Source organism: Symphalangus syndactylus, chromosome 1, assembly GCF_028878055.3.
Source record: "Symphalangus syndactylus isolate Jambi chromosome 1, NHGRI_mSymSyn1-v2.1_pri, whole genome shotgun sequence".
Taxonomy (NCBI): Eukaryota; Metazoa; Chordata; class Mammalia; order Primates; family Hylobatidae; genus Symphalangus; species Symphalangus syndactylus.
In genome coordinates, this window is record NC_072423.2 from 87,385,800 (window position 1) to 87,398,680 (window position 12,881).

At 43.5% G+C, this 12,881-nt stretch overlaps 1 protein-coding gene across 3 annotated transcripts in view; it reads right to left on the minus strand.

The window, feature by feature from the left end:
- GLYATL2 (glycine-N-acyltransferase like 2) overlaps positions 1 to 9,179 on the minus strand; it is a 64,202-nt gene extending 55,023 nt beyond the window's left edge. The window contains exons 1-3 of one of the 3 annotated variants that reach the window (XM_055270161.2): positions 8,228 to 9,179; positions 7,301 to 7,473; positions 3,251 to 3,366 (exon numbers count right to left, since the gene is read on the minus strand). The gene's annotated coding sequence lies outside the window, so the exon portion shown is untranslated. Of the gene's footprint in view, positions 1 to 3,250; positions 3,367 to 4,299; positions 4,403 to 4,623; positions 4,763 to 7,300; positions 7,474 to 8,227 lie in introns of those variants that run through there. The other 2 variants (XM_063628980.1, XM_055270065.2) reach the window with 2 other exon arrangements.
- Positions 9,180 to 12,881: the final 3,702 nt, after the last annotated feature.

Genomic DNA, 12,881 nt, shown 5'->3' on the forward strand with positions numbered 1-12,881 from the left:
GGTAAAAGGAAACTTCATTCTTTTGCCTATTAAACTTCCACTCTTAAACCCACTCCTTTTGCATCCACATCTTCAATTTCCATAGTGTGAGACAACAAACTTCTGGCATTTCCCCAGACAAACAATGCTGCTTCACTGCCATCTCTAGCCCAAGTGCCAAAAATGAGCACTTTAGCCTGATGAATGCCATGGCTGCCACCATGCTGCTTAGGAGAAGCAAGGACACGAAGATGGAGTGGGGATGGGTTTATTAGAGAGGCCGCAATAAAAGCATATCCTAGGCAACTTTCCACTTCTTAACTTCTGTCGTTTTCAAACTTTAAGGTGTTTGTTTTGTTTTGTTTTTATTTTAACAGTTTCTATTTTGGCCCAAAGACTGCTCTTTGTTTTCCTGCTATGACATATTTACTGTTTCTTCTAAAGTCTTTTCCAACATTTCATATAGGAATTAAGAAGACAGATATGTGTTTGGTCCACACCTTGATCCCCTTTCCACCTAGAATTCTCTTTACTCTTTCTCCAAGGAAGATTCCACCTCCTGTTCTGCCAATTCCCTCATATTTGCCTCATACAGTTGCCCTTGTAAGCAGATGAACCCGGGCCAGTTCTACTTTACTATGGACATTAACTCCTCTGAAATAACATCTGAGTCTTGGGATTTGCATATGAAACTTCCCTTGACACAGCAAACAGTCTTTCCTTTTACCTTCACTAAAGGCATCCACTTGGGAAAATGGACAGCACTAAAATTCCACAGATTTCAAAACCAAACCTGCTGTGCCTTTCTAGAGTCCTTGGAATGAAGAAGAGAAAGTAAGTTAGAAGGGATGATTTCCTCCTTCCTTCCTCACCCTGAAGGAGCTCCCATTTTTAAAGGAAAAAATTGGGGATAGTCCAAAAGAAACTCTTGTAAATCAAGCCTTGCCATGCCACCAGAAGAAGGGTAACCTGCGTGCCCAGGGGTAAAATTTTTATATTTTTGTAATGATATCCAAGGTTACCCCTGTGGATAACAAAAATATTTAAAAATCTGTAAGGGTGCCAACCTTTTAGAACTGTGTGTCTTCACAAGGACCTACCAAGGCCTAGAGATCACAGCACCCCATTAGCAGCCATCTCCAAAGGCTCCCACCTGCCCCAACCAAAACACACACACACACACACACACACACACACACACACACACATCCTCCTGCTAACCTTTGGCCCTAGATCTCACCTAACTTTATTCTAAATCTTGATCTTCCTGTGCCCCCAAACTCATGTGTTATAGGGCCTTGGTAATCCTTTTGAAAGCATATTCACTGACTTCATAAAAACTATTTATGAAACATATATCTAAGGTAAAACTTTTCATTTCAGGCTAGATCAGCACTCTTCTTATTACAATTACAAACACTGAACTTTTTAGTTGCTTGGAAAATATATTGAAAAGGAATTATTATTCTTGTATAGTCATAGATTATCCCTGGAAAAGTACTGATTGTCTAGAAAATGAGTGAAAATTGTTTCCCCTATATACATTTTTTTCTTTTGAAAAGGATATCCTGTACATATTCAAGAGATACTGTTTTTTAAAAGGGGAAATTGCCTCCACTGTGGAGTCTTATTAATTCACTTATCCATCAAGTTCTCTTATTAACTTAATTATCCATCATATTCCCTTAGTAATTTTTATTCAATCACTAGTATTTGTTTCTAATGCTCATAATTGAACACAAATTTCTTTACTATTATTAAAATAAAGTACCAATTATTCTCCATTTTCTCCTGTACCCCAATAAGACGACATCTTCCAATAGATTCATTTCCCTGTTCTGCTCCCTCCTCACATCCAGATGAGTGTGCTAAGTGAGACAAATGCTTTTATTCTTCTACCATTCATTCCCCTGAGACCAATCCCTGGGTGTTTTAGTTCCAGATGGTCATAGAATTTCCCTTGCAGTGTGTCTCTTCTATTTAAAGAATCCTTCTTTAAAGCTTTTATTACACTTCCCAGAGAGCCTATCATTGTCCATTTAGAGTTAAGTTTCTACATAAAATTGGCCAGATGGTTTTTCACTCACTATTGTTTCCTCTTTTTTTTTTTTTTTATTTGCTCTTATCTGAGATCTCTGTTCCTATTTGATTAGTTAAAATTCTTTCTCTAGGCCGGGTGCAGTGGCTGACGCCTGTAATCCCAGCACTTTCGGAGGCCGAGGCGGGCAGATCACGAAGGTCAGGAGATCGAGGCCATCCTGGCTAACACTGTGAAACCCTGTCTCTACTAAAAATACAAAAAATTAGCCGGGCATTGTGGGACACCTGTAGTCCCAGCTGCTCCGGAGGCTGAGGCAGGAGAATAGCGTGAACCCAGGAGGTGGAGCTTGCAGTGAGCTGAGATCACGCCACTGCACTTCAGCCTGGGCAACAGTGAGAGACTCCATCTTAAAAAAAAATAAAAATAAAAAAATTCTTTCTCCAATATTTCCTGGATGTAAATATGCTACTGATATAATATCTGAAGACTCTCAAAACCACAAATATATTTATTTGACCCTCAGAAGAATATAATTTCTGAAGTCGTATAAATCCACAAATATTTTTCTTTTACCCTCAGGGGACTGATGCCCTATGAATCCACATTTTAGGATGACCAAATTTAATTTTTTCCATTTTATACATAAGGAAACTGAGGTGCAAAGAAAGAAGGTAACCTTGAACCTTCACTCAAGGTCACAAAGCTAATAAGAAGTGGATGACTGGCGATGAGGGTTTCAGGTTGAGATTAACAACCAACATCACAGGATATAATAGGGTTCAACCCAACTTCAAGTTCATAAAATGAATGGACATTCCCTGATCTTCCCTCTACTCCCACCCCCACCTCAGGGGATTTCAGGATGTACAGGGCAAAGCTGTCTGCCTCCACCCCAACCGTTTCTCAGTCAGTGTGGGGTGTTAAGAACTCCTCACTGCCCCTCTTGAAGCTTACATTCTGGAGCAGGAGGCAGAAACTAAACCAAAAATTTTTTAAAAAAACAGTAAACATATTTCCTATAAACTCAGATGTGGTATATGAAAAACAACACATGATATGACGACAGAAGATGATGGAGGGAGAAAGAACAACAAATAAATAGGAAAAGAGGCCTCAGATAGGAGCAGATAAAAAGGAGAGGAAACAGGAAGGGGTTAGGACAGGCCTCCATAAAAGACTGGCATTTGACAGAGAGCTGCAGAAAGAAGGAATAGAGAGCCAAGCACATACCAGGGATACCAGCGGGGTAGGGTTGCAGTCTGAGAAAGCATTCCAGGAATCACCCAAGATGGTCCACTAGGGTGAACAAAGCTCATACTTGAACCAGCATTTAGATTCATCTTCATCTAAAAAATAAGAAATTAAGTGTGCCTAATATTTATTTAATATGTTAATTATAACAGAATATATATATATATACACACACATATATATAGTTGATGCTCAATTTGTTAAAAATTTGGTATGTAAAATTAAGGCTCAGAGATTATTCTTGCCTACGGCAATAAGCTCCTGAAAGACAAGGATAGATTTCACCCATCTCTGTATTTTCAGAATCCATCGAATTATGTGGAACAAAATAGGTGTCAGTAGTATTTGGGGAGATGGGGGAAGATCGAAACCATGCGGAGCACCGGAAATCTGTGTAAATCATTTAAAAAAATCTCCTCTGCTTTACAGCAGAGTGCCTTTTCTTTTGTATTTTTAGTAGCAACTAGCCCCATGCCTTGTAGATGACCCCTAAGAAATGAATCGGTGAATGAATGCGTGTTCAGCGGGATGGATCAGTGAGTGAGGAGCAGTGATTCGCAGGACCTACATGCATTGAAATCCTGACAAAGCAGCCTCTGCAAAATAAAAGACCTTAGGCTTTGGCGTCTGACAGAAGTTAAAATTATTCAACGGCTGTCCTTGGGCAACTCAGTTGAGGTTTCCTAATCTATGAAACAGAAAATGATTAAATAGAAAGATGGCTGAGAAAAAAATCTATGGAAGGTGCGAAAGCAGGATGCCTGGCATTGAGAGACGCTTCGCACGTGTTATCTCTCACCCAATTCTCTCTTCACTCCTACTCCCGCCCGGCAGCTCCCCGCTGTCAGCACCAGAAATACCGGCTAAGAATACGAAAAGCAACGCTGGCCTTACACCGTGACGCTTTTAAAAACTCTAAAAATCCAGCGTAATGGGGGGTAGGTTTGCCTATAGACAGGTGAGGCAGCCTTAGTTAACTGAGAAGGTTAATTGACAAAGAGGGTTGAGCCACTATGAGCCGAACGAACCTTGGACTGACAGGTGTATTTTCAGCCAACACATATCCCAGCATCTCCCACGCCCATCCCTCCATTTAGCACCAAAAATGCAGCCTCCTAAGAGAATGGGAAGCTTGGGGGGGGTGGTCAGCTTTGGCTTTCATGGAAGCTACCATTGGCTTTCATAGATGTCAATCCATTAAGGGAATCTTCGAGTCCGAGAACGGAAGCTACCATTGGCCTTAATGGATGTCAATCTTCACCTGCCGCTTTTCTTCTTTGCCTCTTTGCTCCTTCCTATTCCAGTAGGTTAGTTCTCCGGCGCGGAAACGCTCCTTTGCCTGTCCTGAGTACCTGCAAATTCAGGGCTGAGCGAGGTTTTTAAGCGCTTGGCTTGCGTACCCAGGGCGGTGCTAAAAGGGGGCTGCCTGCGCAGATCCTTTTCCCACAAGATGCAAGTAAAAAAACACCGCTGACGCCCTGGGAGGGTCACAAAGAGACAGACGGGGCAGTTGACCAGCTGAATGGACTCACTTCTGAGAAATGCAGATTACCGAGCCACAGTCCAACCAAAGGTATCAAAACAGGATCTCTACAGATGGAGCTCAGCGATATGTGTTTTGACCAGCTCACAATAAGATTTTCATGCATCATACATTTTGCTTGAGTTTCTCAGGCAGTTTTGTTGATGCCCGGAATTGTTAAAAGCTGCAGATTACTGGGCCTCACCCCAGACCTATTGAACTTAAATATATTTGGGTTCCCAGAATCCCCATTAAACAAACAAACAAAAACCTATCCAAGTGATACGGTTGAACTTTAAAGTAGAGAGAATCATAAACTGGCAGACCTCTTTAATTTATACTTAGGGAATGGAGACTTCCGCCACCCCCACCAAGAGGGAAAGGAATTTGCTCAAGGTCTCCCTGCAAGATCCTAAGCAAACGTGAAGCTTTAAGGTTAAAATCCTACCTGACACCCTTTCCCTCCCCCAACTAGGCCTGTGACCTCTAGCAATCTATCCTGTCCTAATCTGTGAAATGGGATCAACAGTCACACCTACCTCAACGGGTGACTGTGAATATCAAAAGAGACCAAAACGAGTCAACTACCAAACACCGCCCCACTGGAGGTAGACATTGAACTAAATCTTGATCGCTGTACTCCCATTCATCTCCGAGTACTACTGTATGAGGATGGAAGTGAAGTCACCTAGCCACATGTTGGTCCCAAACCACGTAAACCTCCACATGCAGCTCAACGAATATTTCTTTTCTTGAAGAGAGAGACAGGCTCCTTGGAGCCTCTGGAGTCCGGAGGTGGATGTCACCATCCCCGTGAGTGTGTCGTCTTCCTAAGATAGGATGTACTATTATATGGGAAGTGTTAGCTGCCAGCACTTCAAGGCTGGCTCCTAAGCTGTTGCTGGAGGCTTAGAGACCCCATTTCAGCTATCTATCAATAGGGGCAGGTTGTTAGCAGGAGTGAGTGAGGTGAGCACACTATGAACCCACAGGAGGAGAGGAAAAAAAACATCTCATCTAAGCTTTCACATACCCCATTGCAAGCTCCATTATGTGGTGCCCAGGCCCTTATGTCTAACACATCCCCAGAAGCCAATTCTCCTCAGCCCTTCCTGCCACTTCTGCCATTGTACACCCAGACAGTTCCACTCTTCTCTTCTGTCGAACTCCTACTCATCTCTCATCCATCAAGTCCAAATATAAATCTCTTTCTCTGTGATATACATACTCTCAAGGTAGAGAGGCAGTGGTGCCTTCCTCTGTATACCTAGAACATGTTGTTTGCAACACTAAATACAGACATCAGCCTACTGTTAGGGTTTAGAAGCATCTTTTAGGGGTTCATGAAGGAATCCCTTTCCATAAACACTGGCCTTACTCCCTAACTTCACCAGACCTGACCTTAGTGCTTGATCCATTCCCACCTCACCCGAACATATGAGGCCTTTTCTTCTTTATGGGTTGGACTACCACAAAATGACCCAACCACCAGTTACTTGGCCAAAAGTATTCTCGTCACATTGATAATAAAATCTGGCCAACAAGGTGCTTTGTGCCAAGGGAATGTTCTTTTTCAGGGCAAACACTCTGTCCTCAGGGGTGCTGGACAACTTCCACAGCCCCATGTAAGCATTAGCTGAAAGTGAGGCTTCCTTGGTGGTTCAGCAGATTCCCTGAGCATCCCCACTCTGTCACTGATATCAAATTGCAGTGGATTGCATCCAAGCTCTCAGACCATAGCTGCAAAAGGAAAATCAAAGCTAGAGCTCTACTCTGGACCTACAGCTCTAGGCAGTTAGTTTCTCTGTGAGGGTCAGTTTTATACTTAAGGAAGAAATGGAAGACTGGTACTAAAAATGGCATCAGGTTACTTATTCCAATTGTGTGGTTCAGTTGCTACCCCAGTGACGAGCAAATAAAGAGGAATTAGAAACATAGCTATTCCTAGGCTCAAGGAGCAGGGAAGCTCTGGAATTGGTGTACAGCAGTGCTGCTTGGAGTGCCATTACAAAGGGACAAGAGTGGTTCACTGGGAGGTAAAATACAGGGCACCTAAGACACAAGGGGTCTGGGAAACAAGGCAGGCTTTTGTATTTATCATTTGCCATGATCTCTCTCGGTGAACTTTCTTCTCCCTTTTAATTTTCCCTGTACTTTAATTATATCTCTCAGGCCTGGTGTGGTGGCTCATATCTGTAACCCCAGCACATTCGGAGGCTGAGGCAGGCAGAGCACCTGAGGTCAGGAGTTTGACCCCAGACTTGCCAACATAGTGAAACTCCATCTCTATTAAAAATACAAAAAGTATCTGGGCGTGGTGACAGGCACTTGTAATACCAGCTGCTCAGGAGGCTGAGGCATGAGAATCACTCAAACCCAGGAGGTGGAGCTTACAGTGAACCGAGATTGTAACACTGAACTCCAGCCTGGGCAACAGAATAAGACTCTGTCTCAAAAAATAAAATATAAAATAAAATAAAATATTCTCAGTTAATGGCCAACATTACCATCATAAGTCCTAGCTTCCCTCTCTTTCTCCTTTTGTGTGTCTTTTATTTTGATCTATGCTCTTCTCTCCCAAGTTCAGCCTCTTGCCCCTTCTTAAGGCTCTCTGGGCATTCATCCTCATGTGTTGAGTCTCCACCTCTCTCCTTGTTTTTCAGTTGGAGTGGATTAGTATCTCCAAGTCAACACATCAAAAGTAGAATTACTGACACACTCATCACTCCTGGCACACACAGCATCTCCTTCCTCAGACTTCCCCATATCACTTAATGTAAACTTTATTTTTCTAGTTGCTCAAGTCAAAAGCCCAAGAATCATCATCGAGCTCTCTTTTTCTCTTATTTATGGAAAACCCCATCACAAGCCAATTCCATGGGCTCGCCGTTCAAAATAAATGTGGAATTCAGCATTTTCTAACACCTCCACCATTACCATCTGAGGCCGGGCTCCAACATCTTTGCAATCCTGGGATACACTCTTAGCCACCTTCTCCCTTCCACACCTCCTATTGTCCTCCTAGAGTTTGTTCCCGACACAGCTGCCAGAGTGATTTTTAAAAATATGTCAGGTTATAGTACTCCTTGCTACAAATCATCCATTTAAAATAAATTTCACATTTATAACAAAATCCAGACTTCTTCATATGGCCCACCAGGTGCTTTATGCTAATGGAATGTGCAGATGCTCCTCCTTAAGGAGCACTTTTTTCCAGGGAAAATTCTCTATCTCCAGCGATATCAGAAACTTTTGACAATACTATTCTCTACCACCTATTGCTTTTCACAGCTTTTCCCCTCCAGATTCTACAGTGAAAAGACGATCAAGTCTCCTTGTGCAATGATTTACTCTCCGATATATATTAGTGCCAGTCACGTGCACTGCTTTCAGATGATTCAAGAATAACAGTGATTTGAGAAAGCTGTCCTTACGTTCGTTTTCTCTTCCCTTTTTCTGTTTGATATTATTTTTACAATTATACTTCTAAAGTTTGCTCTTTCCAAACATAAGACCCGTGTAATTTAAGCAGTGATTTTAGGAGTCTCTGTATATTTTACAATAAGTTCAGAAACATGCTCATGTTTCCACCAAAACTATCAACTTTTACATAAACATCTGTCCTTCTATGAGTTACAAAATAATTGTCACCATTATCTATTAATCCACCATCTTCTCCCCTTCTTTGACCAACTTCTCAAAAATAGCACTCAATACAGAAGGCATCTCCTTCTATTCAGGTTCTTAGACAATTAGACGCTCTGTTCTTAAACAGTAAGATGTTTTCTCAAGTCCCATGCAAAGCAATTCTTTGATTATCACTTTGGAGATACCCAACTCTGGGGTCTTCATCCGAAGGGTAAAGTTCCGCACCCAGTAATGCGCGTCCTGGGAAACAGGCCTAAATAGTCTTCATCTGAAGGGTAAAGTTCCGCACCCAATAATGCGCTTCCTGGGAACCAGGCCTAAGCAGTGCTGGCGGCTTCCTTAACCAGGCTGGCATTGTCTGTGTTCGCCAGCCCCTCCGCAAAGTTGGATCATTTGCGGAGCAGGCCAAGTCCCTCTAGACCTCACGCAGACGCGGGTGCAGCCTGCTCTGGGACTTGCAATCAGCTGGAAGCTGGGCCTCTGCATCATCAGGGTGGAGCTCTCTCTGCTGCTGCCGCTGGATCCCGCCTGGATGCTTGTCCCGCCACCGCTGCCCACCCCTCAGCGGCAGAACGGCAGCAATGGCCACACACCGAAGCACCTTGGCGGGCTATTCGCCTTGCAACTCTCCTTAGCGCGCTGCTCCCATTCGCAATCAAAAGACAGAAAAAGCGCGAAACCGCCAGGCATCTCCCATACCCATCCAGCTGCCGCGCAACTCCTCCTCGGCTTCCACTCAGAGACAGGGGACGCCGATGAGCAGGAAGAAGCAGGGCAGTGACTGCTTAGTTTATCCTGGTACGCGGGAGCTGGCTGTGGACCCAGTGGTTCGGAGGGGGATCGCTGGGACCCGGATGGGTCATCCGGACAAATAGGGAGGGTGGGCGGGTGGGCGCGCAGCCCTCTCGGCCTGGCCTTCTGACCCACCCGCGCGCGCGTGCGCCCAGGCGTGCACTCTCATCCCTTTCCCTCCCTTCAATCACTGTCTGGAGTGATGCCAAGTAGCTTCCAAAGTGGATGAGAGGATGAGTCGTTTCCATCCAATGAGAGAAAATAGCCTCCAGAGACTCTTCGTCCATTGGCCAGCGATAGTGTCAATTCTCAGGCTCCTACCGCGCGCCAGCGTGCTCTTCCAGGCGGGAAAAGTTCAGGTGAGAGCGGCGAGAGAGAAGTCTTCCCAACACCTGCGAATCCGGAGCAGCGGACACTAGCACGTGCACTGTCTGGACAGGCTCGCCGGTTCTGTGAGTGGTTTTTCTGGTCCTGGGTCGGACCCAGAGTTAGGTGGATGGCTGGCAAGGACAGTAGGCAGAAGGACCTCAGCCCAAAGTCAGGGAGGTTTTGGATGGGGAGCTGGGCCGCCGCCCATTGTGGTAATTCCCTTCCTGCATCTCAGCTTCAAAGGCCAAGAGTTTTACTCCTGAAAAGATACTTGGAGATCGTCTGGGTGTTCCTGAATCTCAAGAGTGTCGTTTGACACTGGTGGGTCCTCTCCCTGCCTGGTGCCGTTTACACCCATAGAACGAGACCAGGTTCGGTTAAGCAGAGCAGAAACTTTATTCACTGATCAAGGAATGGAATAGGAGAGCTCCTGCTCAAAGTTCCTGGGGTGTAGTGAGGGGGTGCTTTTTAAGGTCTTTTAGGATTCCTAGGTGGAGACTGAGGACAAGGATTCCTGGAAAGAGGTGGGGCTTTCCAGGAAGACCTGAATGTGGCAGTCTGATACTTTCTGTTGCACCACAGCACTACATGTGCCTAGCAAGGTGTGTTTCTCCCCGGGGCAGAGATTTAGGTATGGTAATTAGCAAGGATTCAGGTTAGGGTAGCCCTGCTGAGCTCTTTCCGGTCTTGTAGCATGGTGGTTACTGACATCCAGCCTTTGTTTCTGTAAGCAAGCACAGCTGCAAGCACAGGTTACCTTCATAGGTTCTGGAGCTTTAGGAAAGCATTGAGGTCATTCTGTGGCCACATAGACGGTTGTTTAAACAACGTGGTGCGCATTTGAGGCTGGAGTTGTGGAGTGAGGCAGGTAAAAGTGCAGATTCCATAGCCACACCCAGACATACTGAATCAGAGTCTGTCTGTGAGGGTGGGATCTGGAATCCTTTTTAAAAGGCTCAGAGGAGCCAATTCAGAGGAACAATAGAAGTTTGATCTGAGCCAAACTCCTTAATTTAGAAATGAGGAAATGGGGATCCCTAACAGGGGTACAGGGAAAGGGCCGGAGGAAAGTTGCACTGTAATAGTTTTAGGGTGGTTCTTTTCTGGCCTTGGGAAGTTTTCTCAGCCACTGCTCTGATGAGTACACAGTTGAATACTTTAGGGGAACCCTTTTCATATATCCTGAGTTTTCTGTCTCTCTCTCTCTCTCTGTCTCTGCAGGTCTCCTGCCAGGTTTGTGGCCTGTGATCTTTTGTCACGTTGGTCTCTCAGCTTTGTGTTCTCAAATCTGGACTTCCAATTGGCTTTGTCTTGCTGCCCTTCCTTGCGACACTGGCCTGGAATCCCTCAAGGTAGTCTGCTAGAGTAGAATTTAGGACGCATCTCAGTTGTCACTGTCCTTAATTGCATGATGTCCAGTTCCTTGCAAACCATTATTTCACGTATTTCGCTCTTTTTTGTTTTGTTTTCAGGCTAGGGGAAAATCCAGTCCCTGTTACTCCATTTTGGCCAGAAATTCAAGGTAATGACTTTTAATGTTCCTGACTACTAGTTCTATCATCTCTCTCACTTCTGGATCTGTCTCTATTCACTGATGTTTCTAGTCACTGTGGGTCATATTTTTTCCACGTTTTAAATACTTCCTGATTTTTGACTAGATATCAAGCTTTGTTAATTTCACAACTTTGGGTGCCAAAAATTTTTACATTCCTATCACTATTCTTGAGCTTTGTTCTAGTACATTGTTATTTTACATGGAAACCATTTCATACTTTCAAAGCTTGCATTTATTTGTTAGGTGGGGCCAGAACAAGGGCTAATGTTGTCTCACTATGGAAGCAATACTTTCCGAGTACTCTCCCTGATACTTCATGAATTATGAAGTTTTCTAGTCCGATTTTTGGGAACTGAAACCATTTTCTGTCCTGTATGAGCCTCAGAAATTGTTACATCTGCTCCTTTTCGATAATTCTTTTCCTGTTCCTTTTCAACAGTTTCATTATACTCATGCATTGACCAAGCTGAAATCTCAAGGGATGCCCATTGCACATCTCTGATCCTCTGTGCTCCTGTGGCGCTCTTCTTCCTAGTACTCTGCCATACAAGCTCCAGTCATCTTGGCCTCCCAAAACTCCCAGCTTGTCTTCTCAGCTCAGGGAAACTGCCAGGTTCTGCCTGTTTCCCCTCCCTGAGATATGCCTTGGAAATGCCATACAGTAAGCTAGATAGCCATAGGGGTTACCTCATATGATTCTCTTCTCAGATATCAGAGATGAGGTCCCACACAGCCTGATGTCCAGTGTTTGAAAGTTGTTATTTCATAGATCTTGTTTTTTTGTTCTTTTAGACATTTCAGGTGGCAGAATAAATTCAATCCTTGGTGCTCCATCTTCTCCACCGGTAGAAGTTAGTTATATTGCCTTTGAACTCATCATGAATTCAATGAAGACTGAAGAGAACAAGTCATTTAGTGCTACAGAGGATGACCAGAGTACTAGACCTAAAGTTTCAAAGGTATATCTACTTTTTTACAATTCCTCGCTGGAGAGATAGTCTAACTTTGGTGCCAACTGAGGTTCTTGGAGATAAATTCCTAAAGAATAATAGTTATAGGCCCTTATCTTAGGTTGTTTAAAATATATTTGGGGAGCTCATACACATAAGTGCTTGTGCAAAGCAAAATGATGGGGTATGAGTTAACAATGATAAACGTGTCTTAAGACAACCAGATGAGTAACAATATGGACACTTACAATCATGGAAAGTATAGACAGGCAAAAATAATTAGCTAATGTTTCCTGAGGAAACACTGTGTCCCTAGAATTGTGTTCCATCATTTGAATTATCTCATTTAACACTTAATAGAATTATGCAGTAGGTAATATTATCATCCTTATTTTCCAAAAAAAGAAACTGAAGCTCAACTTGCTTATAGTTGCAGAAATAATGAACTTCAGAGCAAGGATCTGAACCTAGGCCATCAGACTGTAGAGGCTGGTTTTTGGCCCATACTATTTTGTTCAAAATATGGAAAATGATAATACTAAATTGAGACATAAACAAGTGATTTTAGAGTACAGAGAGAATTCTTAACTCAGACTGAAGAAATTAAAGCAGTGTCTTATGAGAAAGATCCTAATGAATAATAAATCTAAAATGTCAAACTCATAGATGTGGAAGTGTGGTTGTCAGGGGCTGGGAAGAGAGGAAAACAGGTATTAGTCAAGGGGTACAGAGTTTCCTTATACAAGGTGAATAAGTTCTTGAGATCTGTATAGT